At 41.1% G+C, this 16,042-nt stretch overlaps 1 protein-coding gene across 2 annotated transcripts in view; it reads left to right on the forward strand.

Moving 5' to 3' along the window:
- The first annotated feature begins 8,905 nt into the window (after positions 1-8,905).
- LOC141795611 (transmembrane protein 121) overlaps positions 8,906-16,042 on the forward strand; it is a 110,276-nt gene continuing 103,139 nt past the window's right edge. For both annotated transcript variants that reach the window (XM_074676564.1, XM_074676566.1), the window contains exons 1-2: positions 8,906-9,082; positions 11,029-11,161. The gene's annotated coding sequence lies outside the window, so the exon portion shown is untranslated. The remainder of the gene's footprint in view (positions 9,083-11,028; positions 11,162-16,042) is intronic.

Raw genomic sequence — 16,042 nt, forward strand, 5'->3', positions numbered from 1 at the left:
CCCAGGAAATGTGAGCTCAAACAGAACCAATAAAGCATGATATTTGGCAGTCTTGGTGCATACAGATCCCCATCCTATCATTCACATTAGCAATCAATGAGAACAGTTTGTCGCTGAACACTAATGCACCAGTTTAACTGAGAACTTGGAGTTCACCAACCTCGTAAAGTTGTTGATGAATCGTGTGCACAGCCAGACATATTAAAGCAATAAAATCTGCTTTACAGCATCTTACAGTAGAAGGAAAAAACAAACACAAGACAGTCTGTTAGCATAGCACAAGTAACTCCATAGGTTAAATGTTAGCAGTGTGGAAACATGGTAAATCAGAATGTGAAAATATCCCAACAGCCACACGTGAATGCATTTATGTGCTACAACCTTTTTTTATGTGCTAAATAACAAGATTTCAAGTTTATAATTCCATTATTGCATAGGTTAACCCCAACAACAGAAACACAGATCCTTTTTATACTTTTCTTAGGTTTTTGAAAAGAAAACTTACATCACTTATATCATATTGGGTAGCTTGAATTAAAAAAAAACTTTTGCAGAGCACCTAGAATTGAATTTGAAAAAGTTTAATAGAATTAATAAACCTAAGACACATTTTTGATATATTTTCTTTACTGTTCGTTTTTGTTCAAACAAAAAAAAAAAGAAAATAAAATAAAATAAATAACAGATTGTTACTATGTATCTGCAGACATTAAATACTAAAAAACTGGATTGGTATCAATTGCAAAAAATGCTGGTCTGGACATTTCTATTACTGATTGCCATCCACATGACAGTGCAAATTTATGCAGCGTTTTCTCACAATAATAACTAGATGCATGTTTAAAACCTGAATGGAAGTGATCTGAGCCCTGAGCCTTGTGGAACTCTGCAACTGCAATTTTTCTATTACATCATATAAGCCAATTATTTATGTTTTTTATGGCATCTAAAATGTTTTGCACTTGTTTTAAACATTAAATATGGATATTAAGAGTCACTTTCATTTGTAAAGTCCTATCAGGAGTTGTATAATCCCTGTTTTTTGAAGCTTCACAGTTTTTAAGGACACGTTATTAAACTTTAAGACTCTGGATTGGTACACATACCCCTCCACTTATTAAGCAAATAGCCTCAGTGTGGAGTTAATTTTACCCCTGGCTCCTGCTAAAGTTGATGAAATTACTCTGTCCCCTTCACTTGGCAGCAGGAATCAAGTATTAATTACAGTTAATCAAAGTCTGCAGATTATGGAGGAGAGTGGAAGGGGGTCACACGACGGGCGAGCACGCTCAGACTGCTTCATTTGGAGCGTGCGTTCAGAGTGTGCTGAGCGGCCTTTTGCTGAGGTTGAAGTTTTGCAGTAATATCAGGTTATTAAGTTCCCCTAATAGGAAAATCCTGCTCTCTGAATGCAAACGAGGTGAGAGAGGTGGCCATGAGAGCATGGTTCAGCCGCTAACGGGATAATAATGATGTGTTCATCCATGCACGCCGTGTAATGGCCGTTCTGTCCTTAAGCACAGGTTGAACACGCACATGTCAGAGTCGGTGAGCGTGCAGTCACGAAGCATAAAGAGGTTTTCTTTGGTGGAAACCCGGCAGGAGTTTCCTGTTTGTGGCTGTGGAGATCTCCTGATGAGGATTTCATTTTAATGATCATCAGGCGTAATGTCGTCTTTGCTCTGGTCATAATCGACTTCACAGAATGAGTTTGTCATTATGAAAAGTGCAGTCAGGAGGGAAATATTCCTTTTGGTAGGAATAAAGACCTGACCATTTTAACTCTATCAGGTAAAAACTCATTCTCTCACAGCTTGTAGATTAATATTTTATACTTCAATTATTACATTTCATAACTCAAACCTTGAATAAAAAAAGTTATGCATGTGTAAAAGCTTTTTCTCCCTTTAGTTGTTTTGGTGAACAAACACTTGTAGCTTCACCAACAGCATTTTCTAAGCAAAGCATACAGTTTATTTTGTTTACTTTGTGAATATACATGACAAGGACCCTTATCAGATGACCCTCTTTCCTTCATCCCACTTCCTCCATCCTCTCTCCTTGATCCTCGCCACCTTCCTTGGGTGTGTCTCACAGCTCCAAAGTTTCTTCCTTCCTCCACATGCGTCGTTCACTAGCGTCTTAGTCCCTCCCACGAGAGATTATGGAGAGACACGAGGAAATGAAGAGGAGAGAGGATGGAGGAGATTCGTTTTTAGAGCAATGGGACATCCTCTCCCCTGGAGCGTCACATGAAGCGGCTGATCACCTCTGGATCATCTGCCAGTCAGCTCTAACAGCTGTTAGTGTGTCTACACATGTGCACTGTAATAACTCATAAAACATAAACAGTAACAGAGCTTTGTGTGTTCCTCTAACCTGTTTAACAAACACGTTACCATGAAGAAAACCTGCACTCTGTTTATTCTGTGTCTTGTTTAGAAACACACCGATCACTTTACTGGTAAAATGCATCATTATTGGATTATTTATGAATTATTTAAACTCGCAACAAATACATAATCCCAGATTTACTACCCATTTCTAACAATCCTCAGTGCCTGTTTTCAGCCCATCTTTTCTCTCTCATTGAACTCTGTTGTGTTTTTGAAGTTTCATGTGGAGAAGTCTGTGCCGCTGCAGAGTCCAGTCAGAGAGTGATATCCCAGATGGGGGCGTGTCTGTCAGTGGAAAGACTTCCACAAAGACTGCCCTCGTGTTTCCTCGATCATAGCTCTTCAGATCAGTCTCCTCCCTCCACTCTTCTCTCTCCTCCGAGCACAATTATCGCTTTGGAGCAGCCACGGAGGAGAGAGAAGAGTGGAGACTTCAGTTTACCGCTTTGAGACGCACCCCTTCTCACCACCTGCCCTCTCTCCTTCATTCTTTCCCCCCTCATCCTCTCTCCTTAATCCTTTCCTCCTCAATCCTTACTACCTCTATCCTATCAGCCTTCCTTCTCTCTCCTTTCTTATCTCTCCACTACCCCCACCTCCACCATCCTCACCTCCTGCATCCTGTTTCTTACATTCCCTCTCCTGAATCCTCCACCCTAACCTTCTTCACTCACACTAAGAGGAGACATTTTTATGAATTAATTTTTGTATTTTGTTGATTTTTTAGATTCTATGATGAGTCTTTTAAAGTATTTAACCTCTGAATGAATCTTTAAAGGCTGTGATTCAGGAGGCTGAGTCTCTGAATCAGCCTCCTGAAAAGAATCATATCATCAGTGTGAATGGATTATGTTTTTCCTTGTATATTCTGAATCGTTCACTGCAGTAAAAAGGTTAAAGTGTTACTAAACAACACGGCAGCTGTACACTGAATGGCCTTCCTGAGCCCTGTGAATGTGCTGCTGGAGCACACTGCTTGTTGTTTGAAAGGTCACTGACTCTAATGACATTTCTCAGGGTTTTTAAAGAACCGGGTGGTGCACGTCGAGCTCTCGCCTCGTGCTGCAGGAACACGGTGACCTGCCGAGTGGAACATGTCTGCTAATTGATGCTAACCCTGTTTCCATCTGCACAATGTGAGACAGAAAGTGTGTGCGTGGTTGTCCCACACCTCATTTCCCAAACGTTTGATGCAGAATGTAAGAGAGACACTTATTGACACATCATCTGGGCTGAACAATCTGTTTCTGTGCAGTTAATTACTGTCTGTGCGCTCTCTGCTGTGCGGCCACATTCGCTCTGATTGCAGTCCAAAGCTTTAATTGCTTCATTGATTTAGTTTGGACTTATGGATCCTCTGATTGTTTTCAATAAAACAGGGTCAAATGCTTGGACCGTGCACTGTTATCAAGCACAAAGGAGGAGTAACAGGGCTTTGATTTTTACCTGTTACCAAGCAGGGATCAGATCACAAGCTGACCACAGACTGTATAAAATACAGACAGTCTCTACGACGTCGCCCGCCTGTTCCTGAAACAGTGAAATGAAGCCAATCCACGGACACAGCTAGATTTGATATGATCAAGGCTATGAGCTTCCTTTCTAACAGCTATAGGGTGCCCATCAGTCATGTGACATGAGCTGTGTCTCTGACTGGACAATCCGATGATCCAAATATCTTCTAAACCGCCGGATTAGAAAAAATTTGAACATGGCTGCATCTGCGGATTGGCTTCATTTGACATATTCTGAGTCAAATACCTTTACTGCAGTGGTGATAGTTAAAGTGATGGTAATGGTCATAGGATGCAGTTTATCACGTTTGCGCTGGGATCTGTAAAAACTTTTCTTTTAACTGAAGTTTTTTGTCAACCTTCTTAGCAATACAACAGCTCATATATCCCTGCAATGTGTAGTCTAGACCCTTTTAGTGTCTTCTAGATTAAATCTGATCTTCTGTCTCCAAAAATCATCAATAGCATCCGGTGAAATGTCTCCTATTGTGACACCTGTCTAGCGCCTGTCACTGAATGCTCAATGTCTGTCTGAATGAGAGGAGGGGGCGTGGCTCTTCCAATGTGGCGTTGGTGTCTAGTGTTAGCCATGTCTGTGAATAGCATGATGCTACTCAGCCTTCTGGTATTGCCTCTGTTGCTGGGTTAGCAAGCTAGCTTGTCCATCTTATTGACCTTATGTTCCCAATAACGATGGATGGAAGGACAGGTTGATGTTGCCACTTCTTTGCTCACACCTCAGCATCAGCAAGTCGTCCTCACCTCCTTCTCCCCACCTTGTGGGAAAACATTAGGCCTTGCACCAGTTAGCATCGACATGCTACAGGCTGCTAAGAGCTGATTTCTCACGTTAACATTCCAGCCGTGGTTACATGTAGGATCTCCAGACAAACACGGGAGAAAAAGTAGTAAAAATATCACTGAAACAAAACCAGTTTGGTGTCCTTGACCAACAAATGAGCCAAAAATAAATAATAATCCACTCCAAATACAAAGATGAAAAAAAAAATAGATGAAAAAGTTAAAAGAAATGGACTAGGAAGAAAGAGCTGCAGCAACAGGCAGCCACAGCCAACAGGTAGCCACAACCAACAGGCAGCCACAGCCAACAGGTAGCCACAGCCAACAGGGCGGGGCCCAGATGACAGCAGAGCCACTATTAAATTCATGAAAGGGGTTTCATGTTTATATTGATGACTTTTTAGATTGTATGCACCACTATATTACCACCAGGGGTACCTGTTAATTCTCCTGTAGTTGGTCAGGAATAGATGTCTGACTGTTTCCTCTGAAACAGCTTTGGATTTTTGTGTCCGTGATTATGATTATAAAATTGTCCAAGTGCTTCATCCAGCTGGTCCCTTGTTTAGTACTGCAGTAGCATAACATCCACAACGACATCCAGACCCTAAAGGCCAAAATACACCAGCTGTGTCCCTGCTCCAGATCATATACACAAGCCTTCTAAGAATTGATTTACATTTGATGAACAGTTTCCAAAACTTCAGGTTTTTACACCTCACAGCTGCTGTGTCACATCCAACATTCCTCCCCATGACAGTGAAGCTACCAGCAGCAGCAGCAGCCTACAGCATTACTCTTTAATATTGGGATCCAACACGTCGACTCTTTGGGGCGAATGGAAAGCAGATAAGAACCCAAAGCACCTTCCTCACAGGGATGAGCAAAGATTCACCGAACAAATGCAGGATAACATCACACGGAGACAGCTGAGTGCCAGAAACATCAAATCTGTGTTATGTAAGGATCACATGTACAGATTCAGCCGGCTGAAGATTCAGAAACAAAGCCGATTGTGTTTGCCTCTGAGCGGGAAGTTTCTATCTTTGTGTCTCTGCAGGGGGCCTCAGCTGTCCGATGAAGCATCACAGACTCCAGAGTGAAGACTGATCGATCACCAAGTCCTCAAACATCTCTTTTTTGACTCAGCTCTTTATATATTTTAGAACAGTTTGATGAGATTGCTCTGAGCCTGCACAACACACAAACATCGACTTGTTGTGTGTGGTGCATGGCCTGCTGCTCATCTGTGATGTTTGGTTTTTTCTTGACTAGCTTTAAAATAATTCAATTTTTACACATTTTTCTGCCTTCCCGCTGCCACCAGGCTTTTTACTAATACATGAAAATAATATCAGTGTTTGCAGTAATGAGAAAGCAAGAACACAGTGTGTTTCTGTAACTTCTGCTGTGAGGCCTCTGAGTTTGCTTTTTGGAGATGTTAGAAACGGGACTATGGGATGTGATTCAATAGTTTCATGCATGTATTGTCCTGCTTTTCCTGCAGGTATACTTTTCCACAATGTGAGCTGCAGAAGTGTTTGTGTATTTTGTGGAAGATAGAGGTGACAGCTGTCCTCTGCTGGATATTTGTTTTTGAGACCAAGAGGCGAGAGGCTCTTCTTCTGGAAGTCTGTGGGGGAGGAGACAGCATACGTCTTCTCACAGAACTGAAAAAAATCTTTTTACCTCAGTAGGGGCAAATTATGAACACGTTTTTAGACAGGTTGCGTGTGTGTTGATGTCACAGGTTCATGGTCTCCTGCAAGGCCTGGGGGGTATTCCAGAAAGCAGGTTCAGTGAAAACTCTGAGAATGTTTAGCCTGAAATCAGGGAATCTCCGGGTTTCCAGTTCCAAGAAGAGAGTAAATAAAACCTGAGTGACTCACTGTGGCAACTGACTCTGTGAAGCTAACCTGCCCCCTACCAGGTTTTGTATAAGAAACCCTGAGTTAAGCCTTCCTCTTCCCTTCTGCCCTGTGCAAGTTATGGCTTACCCATTTGAAAGGAATCAAATCGACATCGAGGCACACTTAATTTGCGCTGCCTTGCGTGGAGAGAGGCTCCTCAGACCCCGTTTGGATGTGCTTTCATTCCGAGGGGAGTTTTTCTTGGAGCAGTATTGTTTCACACGCCAATCAATCATATATATCAACAACATTCTCCGACCACACGTATCAAATATTACACACCGCGGTCGTTCCCTGTCATTAGTGCAAGTTTTGTGCACTGCGCTACGTTTTTTTGCGAGTGGTCGATTTTTATGTGACATATTAATAATATATCTAATAGTATAATAATTCATTTTATTTATACACCCATTTTAAAAACACTCAGACACTTTACATATAGAGCATAGATTATCTTTAAACTCCTATTGATGTAAGATATGAGTACTGAGTATTTACAAATGCAGGCGCAGGTTGACTGGAGGTGGCAGGAGGCTCAGACAGAGTCAGAACGCCATCTACAACTGTACGGGGTGGGGGGTAGCGAGTAGTAGGTCACATCCTATCCTTAGGTAATTTTGAATCTAATCATCTAATCACTTACTCCACCATGGGTATGGTTTAATATATAAATGTAGATAGTGAGAGGGTGAGAGAAATCAAATGCAATGAAAACTTACATTTAACATAGAGACATTCATTTCCCTGTGAGGAAGTGTTTGATAAACTTGTCCCCCCAGGGATGCCATCAGCAATGGGCCGCCCAAACGTCTGGCTCAGGGCCAGCTCCTCTGCCTCAGTCAGAGGTTCGGGAGGTGGCCCTCCTTCCGTTTTACGGGCCTCTGCCCTCTTTCTATTGGCTGGGCACAACTCAGATGTTACCGAAAATCAAATATGAATAAAACTTGGGAAGTGCACAATTATTGCCAAGTAAAACGTGCCCAACCTGTCTGGATTAAATTCTTATATTTCATTTTTAGTTGCTGCCATGTTCTTCTCACACCTGTCGTATTGCACCTATATGAAATGAAGTATAATTCACAACCACTTTCCAGCAAGTGTGCTACAATTTGCATTTCAATCTTAAAAAAATGGATGACTGCATTCTGCCTTACGCGTTCACTCTGTCAGCAATTTTCCCCCATGCAGCTTCTCTTTCCTTTGCTACCACTGCAGTGTTACTTTTTTTTTCATGAAAACAGATTTGTAATCATCATATGAAGTCATTAAAACCTCTAATTCAATAAGCGTGAAGTACGCAGCGCAAGTTTTCTTCTCCATGCTTACGGTGGATCAATGTATCAGTGCTCCATTGATGATGGCTTTTTGTACTGGTTGTGCACGCGCTAAACTCAAGGTGAACCCACTCAGAGTTGATTGCCCTAATTCATATCAGCTGTTCTGGAACCAGAGACTCAGAATTTCCCATCTCAGTGTAAATCAACCTCAAGCTCACGATTAGACTCAGGGTTTGCTAAACCGTCTACCTGGAATAACCCCCTGAAATCCAGTGATGTCAACAAAGAAAAAAAAAAATAACCGCACTACACTGCCAGACCATTAGAGGGCAGTAAGAAAGAAACAAAGGCTTCAGCTTGACCTCTGCACTCAGATGATAATGCTCTGAAACTTCACACCAACAGAGTTAAATGATTAAAAAACAAAAACAAAGAGAAGCAAGCAGTTACTGTGGATTGTCCTTAAACATTTTATAAAACTGGTTTAAAAAATGTGTTTAATGTAAGTTTGAAACAGAAAATACTGAACACAACCATTATGCAAACAACTTAAACAGTAAAAAAAAAAGAGGAAAGTCCATGTCCAAGTTATTTCTGTCATTCATTTTACTGTTGTTTTTTCCTTTTTCGTGAAGATAATGTCAGACTGAAAGAAATTTAGCACTTGTTTTATTTCCCCATTGCTTTCACCTTTTGTAAGTATGGAGTTTGTGAAGAACAAAATTCACAAATTCATGATCAGCTATGCACTTGATAAAGACTAAATATTCAATCTTATAAACACACATTTTACCAGAAAAGTGGTCAGGAGTGGAGTTAAGGTTTTTTTTTTTCTTTTAAGTGTTTTTGAAACAGGTTAGAAAATTATACAATTTTCTTTCAGTATAATTCAATCCTGATGGGTTTTTTTGGGGGGAGGGGTCTGTGGAGGTTACTGTCTGCATGGTCATTTGTTTACATCTGGTGAGGGGCGGGCCATTTCCTCTACGTCACTGGGTTCGCAATGATCTCCGGGTAAGCCGAACTGTCTGCAGGCAGCATGCGCAAAAAACGGAGGTAAACACAAGTCTGCTCCCTAGACCTCAGAGAAGTGATGACTTACCTCCTGCTGTTGCTGTGTCAGACTCAGAGCTCCTAACAGCTGAGGATCGGCTCGAATTCACCGGAAACACTCCTCTGAGTCTGTAAGTCTACTGTGTCTGGCTAAAAATCTATTTCATGCAGGGGAAGTTCCCTTAAGTCTCTTTCATAAAAAAATTGGCTAAACGTTTGGTTACAGACTGTTTATTGAGTGAGTACGTAGCCAAAAGTGTGCTATACATGATGCATGTCAGCAAAGACGTCGTTTTCAGTCTATTTATTATTCGTGGTGTTGCAGTGAAAAGTGTTACCTTGCTGACTGAGGCAGAGGTGCTTTGAGGATCAGCACAAATAAGATTGTGAGTCAGAAAGTTTGATCCAAGTGTTGTTACCCCTAATTAAACTACTCCTTTACTGAATAGCTACCTTTATTTATTGTAGGAACAACCACCGTTGAAAACATCATGTTTTTTAATTGAAAGATGGCCGAGGATTAAATTTTGGGATAAAGATGAAAACCAACTTCTTAAAATCTGAATGATGCTGATGTACAGGTGCTTAAGAACTGAAGTTCCTCAAGTGTCCTCTTGAGGCTGACTGTTAAAACTCCACTACTCGGTGAAGGTTGAATTAATTAAGAAAAAAAAAAAAATTCCGATACGAAAAACTCAAGATTTTCCTTTAGATAGGGAAATCTAGCCCGCTAAGGGTCTGAAATTGACCTCAAACCCACGTAACACCTCCTGAATGACTCTTTCTAGGCCCTCTTTATTTCTTCTTCTACTGGCTTCAATGTACTTGTTTCTGCAGACCACAAATCAACTAATAAGGCAGAGAACTGTACTTGCACACTTGTTACAACTAGGAAAGTCTACTCACTTTGTGAAATTTTCTGGGTTTCACTAATACCCAACACTATTCACGGTATGCCAGTGTTCTGGTTTTAACTGCGATCCTGTTAAGTGGTGACTCTCAGGGGAGTGCATCTCTCTAAAGTGTCATTAGTTTGTCTCTAAAACATCAAACAGCTTTATTTCTACATTTTACTTAAAGATAAACTAGGTTGTGTTCATGAGGACTCTTTTCATGTATCAACAGCTGTTGTAACCTCACTAATCCCTGTCATGCTCATCTGAAGGCCGCCAGTCAGCACAGTCACTCTTAACACCAAAACATCAGTTGCTCTGACACATTTTTATTCTGTCGATGGATTTAATTTAGATTTTAGACACAACATTCACTTTTCCAAAATAAGCACGTCATTTTGGTGACAGGTTTTGAAGGGATCTGTTTGTCTGAAAGTCTACAGATTACGTGGTCACACCTGCACACAAGACTGTCACCGAGATTGTCGTCACAAGATTATTACTGAGATTATCCTCACAAGATTATGGATTGAAATCTCAGAGTCATTCAAGAAATTAATCATTTAAACAGACAATCTGAAATATCGACATCCATAAGATCCGTGTCCATGTCTCTTATTTTATATTAAAAAACATTTAAGGACACCAGCTCCTTGAGCTTTAAGTTGTTCTGCAACTGATTTCAAGCTGAGGGTACTGATACCTAAAGGCCTTTTTGTAATCGTTAAAGAAACACCAGTATTCTTAAACATCACCTTTTCTTGCATTATACAGAACACACTATTTCGAACAAACAGTTTTAAAGTTGTACGCCACCAAAAAAGGCCCAAGAAACATAACAGAACATAGGAACATTAACAAACAGTTACTGTATTTCCTTCTTGTTTTTTTTTTTAATAATACTTGCTTTTTACTAAAATGACTTCAGCCAAAGGTATCTGTGACTGTTGTAGTTATGGGAAGGGGTTCAGCAGTTATCCACATTTTGTGTCCCACTTTCGGGCTGTAGTTTATCACAGTACTCAAACACCAAAGCTTCTTTTTTTTCTATATTTCCTCACTTTTTTTTTTCTTTGCTCTTCTTAAGATTATTTAGTGTTTGCTTTAGGATATTTTTTAGTTCTGTTAAGTAAATATATATTTGTTTTATTTTCTAAATTTGATCTCCTCTGTCTGGTCCTCAGAGAGTAAACAGTCACGATGACGAAGAAAACCAGAGAAGACGCCCTCTCCTTCCTCACCCATGCTGTTTATGAACTCCAGGCCAGATTGGATCATTCCTTCTCCTGTGTCCACACCCGTCTCCAGTCCAGTCATGTATGTAAAATAGCTTAAAATATTCTGCTTTAACTGAAAGACAGTAAATTAAAATCTTAATTAGAGAATATGAAGTAAAAGGTATGATGTCTGAGGTGTGAATACACAAAACTTTGGCTTGATTTTGGTCTTGAATTTGTCTCTTTTGAGAGTTTATGAGACTTAAACAAACCATCGAAAGCGAGGCCTAAAGGTCTGCTCAGATTTTTTTTTCTATTATTTTACGTTTTATATAAATTTCATTTAAATACTTATTATTTTGAAATATAAGAGAAAAGGAAAAAGAAGACACAAGGATCTGAAGTGAAACCCCTTTGTTATGCACTAAATGGGGCAGATTTCTCATGTGGAAAATACATTTCTGGGACTGTTTTCCTGAATTTTTGGTGAAGCTGCAGTGTCTCTCACCAGTTTCTGCTCTGTGAGGTCAGGCTGTGCAAAAAGCTTGATTACGCTTCATTAAGTTTAGTTTCCTATGGCCCAAAAGAGGTTTGATGCATATTTTTATGAGCAAGGTACAAGGCACAGAGGGTCTGACTTGCAAAAGGATAGAGCAGCATTTGCATCTGCAAAATGCATGGGTGTAAAAAGCAACTGTGGTAAAAATCTTGTATTTATTCATTCAAAGTCAATATGACGGAAAGAAATACTGTAAAGCTTTCCTTGGCTTTGGTTTCTTCTCTTTGGTCTGTCTTTGGTCTGTCTTTGGTCTGCGACCTCTGAAGCGTTGGCGAGAAGAACAACTTGTGGTATGCACATTGAGTGAGGAGGAGGATGTAGAAGAAAAGTGGCATACCAAGGAGGAGAAGGACAAACTACCTGACCAGATACAGTTTGAGCCTTCCAGGGAGCCTGGCCCCACATTCAACTCCTCCACATCTTGGTCTCCTCTTGCGCTTTTCCAGATTTTCTTCAGCTCCTCTGTTGTGGAAACCATTGTTGCAAACACAAATGCTAACATTGCACGAAGACAGCAGGCAGGTTTCAAGTTTGTTTGGAAGGATCTCACAGTGAAAAACTTTTACACTTTCCTGGCTGTGATTATTCTCTCCAGACTTGTGAAAGTGCATGATCGATGTGATTACTGGAGGAAAGAATGGCCATAAGACTTTAAATTTCCCATGTCATGGGGTCACTTTGAAGCATTCTTATTGATGCTGCACCTGAGTTACCCTGCAGGGGACAAGAAGAACGACGGCAAGAAGAAGACTCGCTTTTCCAAATGAAACCTCTGTACATGGATATCATGGTCGCTTGCAGAGAAAACTTTCAGCCACATCAGAACTTAGCAATAGACGCCAGAACTGTTGCATTTAAAGCACACACAAACATGGACACCAGGCCCGCAAGAGTGGGCTACAGACTCTCCGTCTTACACCTGGAACTTTTTTGTCTACGAGAAGAAGAGCGCAGACGTTTCAGGTAAAGGTTTGAGTCTGAGCACGGTCACAGACCTCCTGTTGTTCCCTCTTCTCGACCAGGGCTACACGCTTTTTGTGAACAGCTTTTGCTCTTGTGCAGTGCTTTTTGAGGAGCTTTTGAAGCATGATACAGGTGCATGTGGGATGATGACAAAAAGCTGTGATGGCTTTCCTAAAACAAGAACAAACAACCTGCCTGAGAACGCTGTCAGGGGAGATATACATATACAGGAGCGATCTTCTGTTTGTAAAATGGATGGACGTGCAGGAAGTGGTGATGTGCTCCACCGTGCACGAGGTGTTCAGCGGGCAGACTGAAGAGAACGTTGATGGAGGACGGGGCTCTGCAGGTAAAGAACTTGGCTGTTCCAGACTCGGTTTTGGATTACAGGAAGAATACAAGCAGCGTGGATCACTCAGATCCTCTCGCGGCGTACAAAGTGGTACAAAATGTTTTTCTTTCACTTCCTGGACATCGTTGTCGCCAACAGCTACATCCTTCACACAGAACTCTATGAACAACAACACGAGCCCTCAAAGAAAGATCCTCTCACACAGAAGCATTTCAGAGAAGTCCTCGTCTCTGAGATGTTAAAGTTTGCCAAAGCCGACGCTCAGAGTAAAGCTACATCTAACGTGTGCATGCCTGACTTCTATGTGGAGAGTGACGCTTGGAGCAGGAGGTACTGTGTGAGGTGTGCAAGGGAAGGCTTGAAGAGGGTGATATCTTCTGTGCACTGTGTGAAGTGTAATGTGTGTCTGTGCCGCACACCAGAAAGAAACTGCTTCAAAGAATGGCACAGCAAGTGACCCTCAGCTGCAGCAGGTCTCCTGCAGAGACTTTCCAAGATCCACTGACTTCTTGGGTCTTTTCTGCACATTTTGTAGCCTACTGCGTTTGTTGATGTTTATACTTTTATATTAGATTTTTTAAAATCATGGTTGTTGTTGCTTTACTGTAAAATGTTCCTTTATCCTCTTCTAGTGTTTGCCACACTTTGCAGACAGGGTGGGGCCTGAATGCCAACTGTCTCTGATTGGTGGAGCAGCCACGGGGTTGTTATTTCACCTTCCCACCGTCCACAATAAGATGACCCCCAGCTGTGATTGACTTTGTTTAAGGTTTAGTTTACTTAGTTTGAGCGTGATAGTGTGAATGTGTCTCTATCAGCTCCTGGTGTTCCAGTTTAAAGAGTGACCCTGTAAACTGGAGACCTTAAGCTGAATGTGTCTGAATATCCAGTTTACAAAACCTGTTCAAACACAGAAGAATTTTTCGAGAATGCATCCTAGTTTAGTTTTACACACAAATATTTACGTGTCGTAATGTACTCATCATGTAAGAATTAAATAATGATCTAAAGCTGTTTGAGAATAATACATCCTGCTCAGAGTCCTCGATCAATGCTGTGGATGAAGGTGACAAGAAGTTGAAATATCCTCGCTGGATCTTTGAAATAAGACTTCACCTAAAAGCTGCCTTAGAACAAGGCATCATGAAATCAAACTGTAACTGACGTCATAGCAGCGAGTTGTTTCAGTAAATTGTGTATGTTAATCCTTCACAGGCAAATTTAAAGATGGTGAAACTCTGCTGAAACAAATGCACATCTGTTAGTGACACCTTTGAAAACTTCCTGTGAAGAGATCAACAAGAGGAACCTGAAAGTCAGCAGAACTTTCAGAAAGTCTAATGATGAAAGTTTGAATAATGCAGATGCGGACTCTATGTTTGACATTTGGCCTCTGGTTATCAGAGAGCATTAAATCAGTCGGGGGCTGCTCTTCAGGCGCTGTGGTTCAGGCTCTCTCTTTAATAATAGATGACAGAGACACTCTGCTGGACAGGTGTCTGAGCAGGAACAGGATCAATAGGTGACGTTGGGTTTGTCAGATCCTGTGAAGAGGACATGCTGTGAATCAGGACGTATCCTCACACCTCCACAGGGATCTCTGACACACACTACTTTCCAGAGAAAGTAAGAAGAAGTGTTAGTTTCCTGGAAGTTTAAACAGCAGGTTTTCATTGTCAGAGCACAGAAAGGTTGTTTGTCTCCCAAAGCTTTACATCGAGCTGCGTGTCGGCTTCAGTTCCATTTGAATCCTTCAGTCAGTCTTTTCTTTGTCACCAGAGGTTTTCTTCCTCCTCATTTAGCTGAAACAAAAGGAGAGAGGAGTGTCGCTCTGACATCTTTATTTCCATCCACATATTGACAGAAGTGACATGGCTAACAGCTTCAAATATAAGTCATGCATGCAGCGACAAACCATTGGCTTTTATGGATTTCCCCTCCCCCGCTCATTAGGGTCTGAGATTTTGGCCAGGCAGTTTTAAAGGGATCGAATTGTTGGACTGTGAAGTGCCAAACAGACTTTTTGAGAAGATGTTCTGACTTTTCTTACTGCACTACCACTAAGCATTGTAGTTACTCAGCGTTTTATCATATTCTGTTGATGCCCTAACATTAAAGAGGAGGTACTCTGCTTTTTTTAAAGTCTTTATTCTGTCCTTGTGGTGTTCCCGTAGTATCTTTGCATGATTTACAGCTCATAAAGATCTCTATTTTTCTCCCCCCAGTGCTTTAGAAAACACTTATTTCAGCCTCTGTCTAAAACGCTTCATTTAGCTGCTGTCTCTTTAAGAACCCCTCTTCCCTCTGATTGGCCAGTCCTGTTAGAGGCTTGTAGGGGGTCCCTAAAAAGACTTTGAAGCAGTTAGGAGACCCTTATGCAATGACTTCATCATTCTGGTGAAGACCTGGTGCTATTTTTAGAACACAGTTTTGACTGGTTTATAGACAGACTCTGGGATTTCTACAACACATGAGTATGTCAAGGTTGGAAAATCTGCAGACGTTAATTCTGAACATCCATAATTATTTTACGAGCTCTTTAAAGATCTGTACAAGACTTGCTGAAACGATGTGATCATTACACACTGGTGGTTCCTGACACACTGGAGGGGCTGGCCTCAAACACCAAGGTCTAGCAGGCCTCCAGAGGGTTAGCCAATCAGAGTGATAGGGTTTGTGGAGCAGGAAGTCTTAAAGAGACAGCAGATAAAACAAAATTTGAAACAAGCATTTTTCCACAACACCAGTGAAAATTAGAGATTTTTTTTTAGCTATAAATCATGTGAAGCTACTCTGAGGGCACCAGAGGGACAGAATAAAGACTTAAAGAAAAGGCCGATCCGTCACTTTAAGATCCATGTGTTTACAAATAATGGTAACATAAGTTTCAGCATATAAATTTGCTTGAAGCTCAGAAGTGACCTCTGAAAGATACACTCTGCTACTCCTACTTCCTTTAAACATTGCAGAAGTGTTGGCTCTAATCGTCAAATTCTGCTGGACTTAATGTCCACCACAGCCTGAGTCATTTCTTGTTTTTAGAGAGCTTTTTCTTCTCAGACATGATCCAGCTTTAACTCCTACATGAAAATGTGACAGCTCACATG

This window comes from Halichoeres trimaculatus, unplaced genomic scaffold, assembly GCF_033239565.1.
Source record: "Halichoeres trimaculatus isolate MK-OKI-2021-1 unplaced genomic scaffold, fHalTri1.1 fHalTri1_scaffold_8, whole genome shotgun sequence".
In the NCBI taxonomy this organism is placed as follows: Eukaryota; Metazoa; Chordata; class Actinopteri; order Labriformes; family Labridae; genus Halichoeres; species Halichoeres trimaculatus.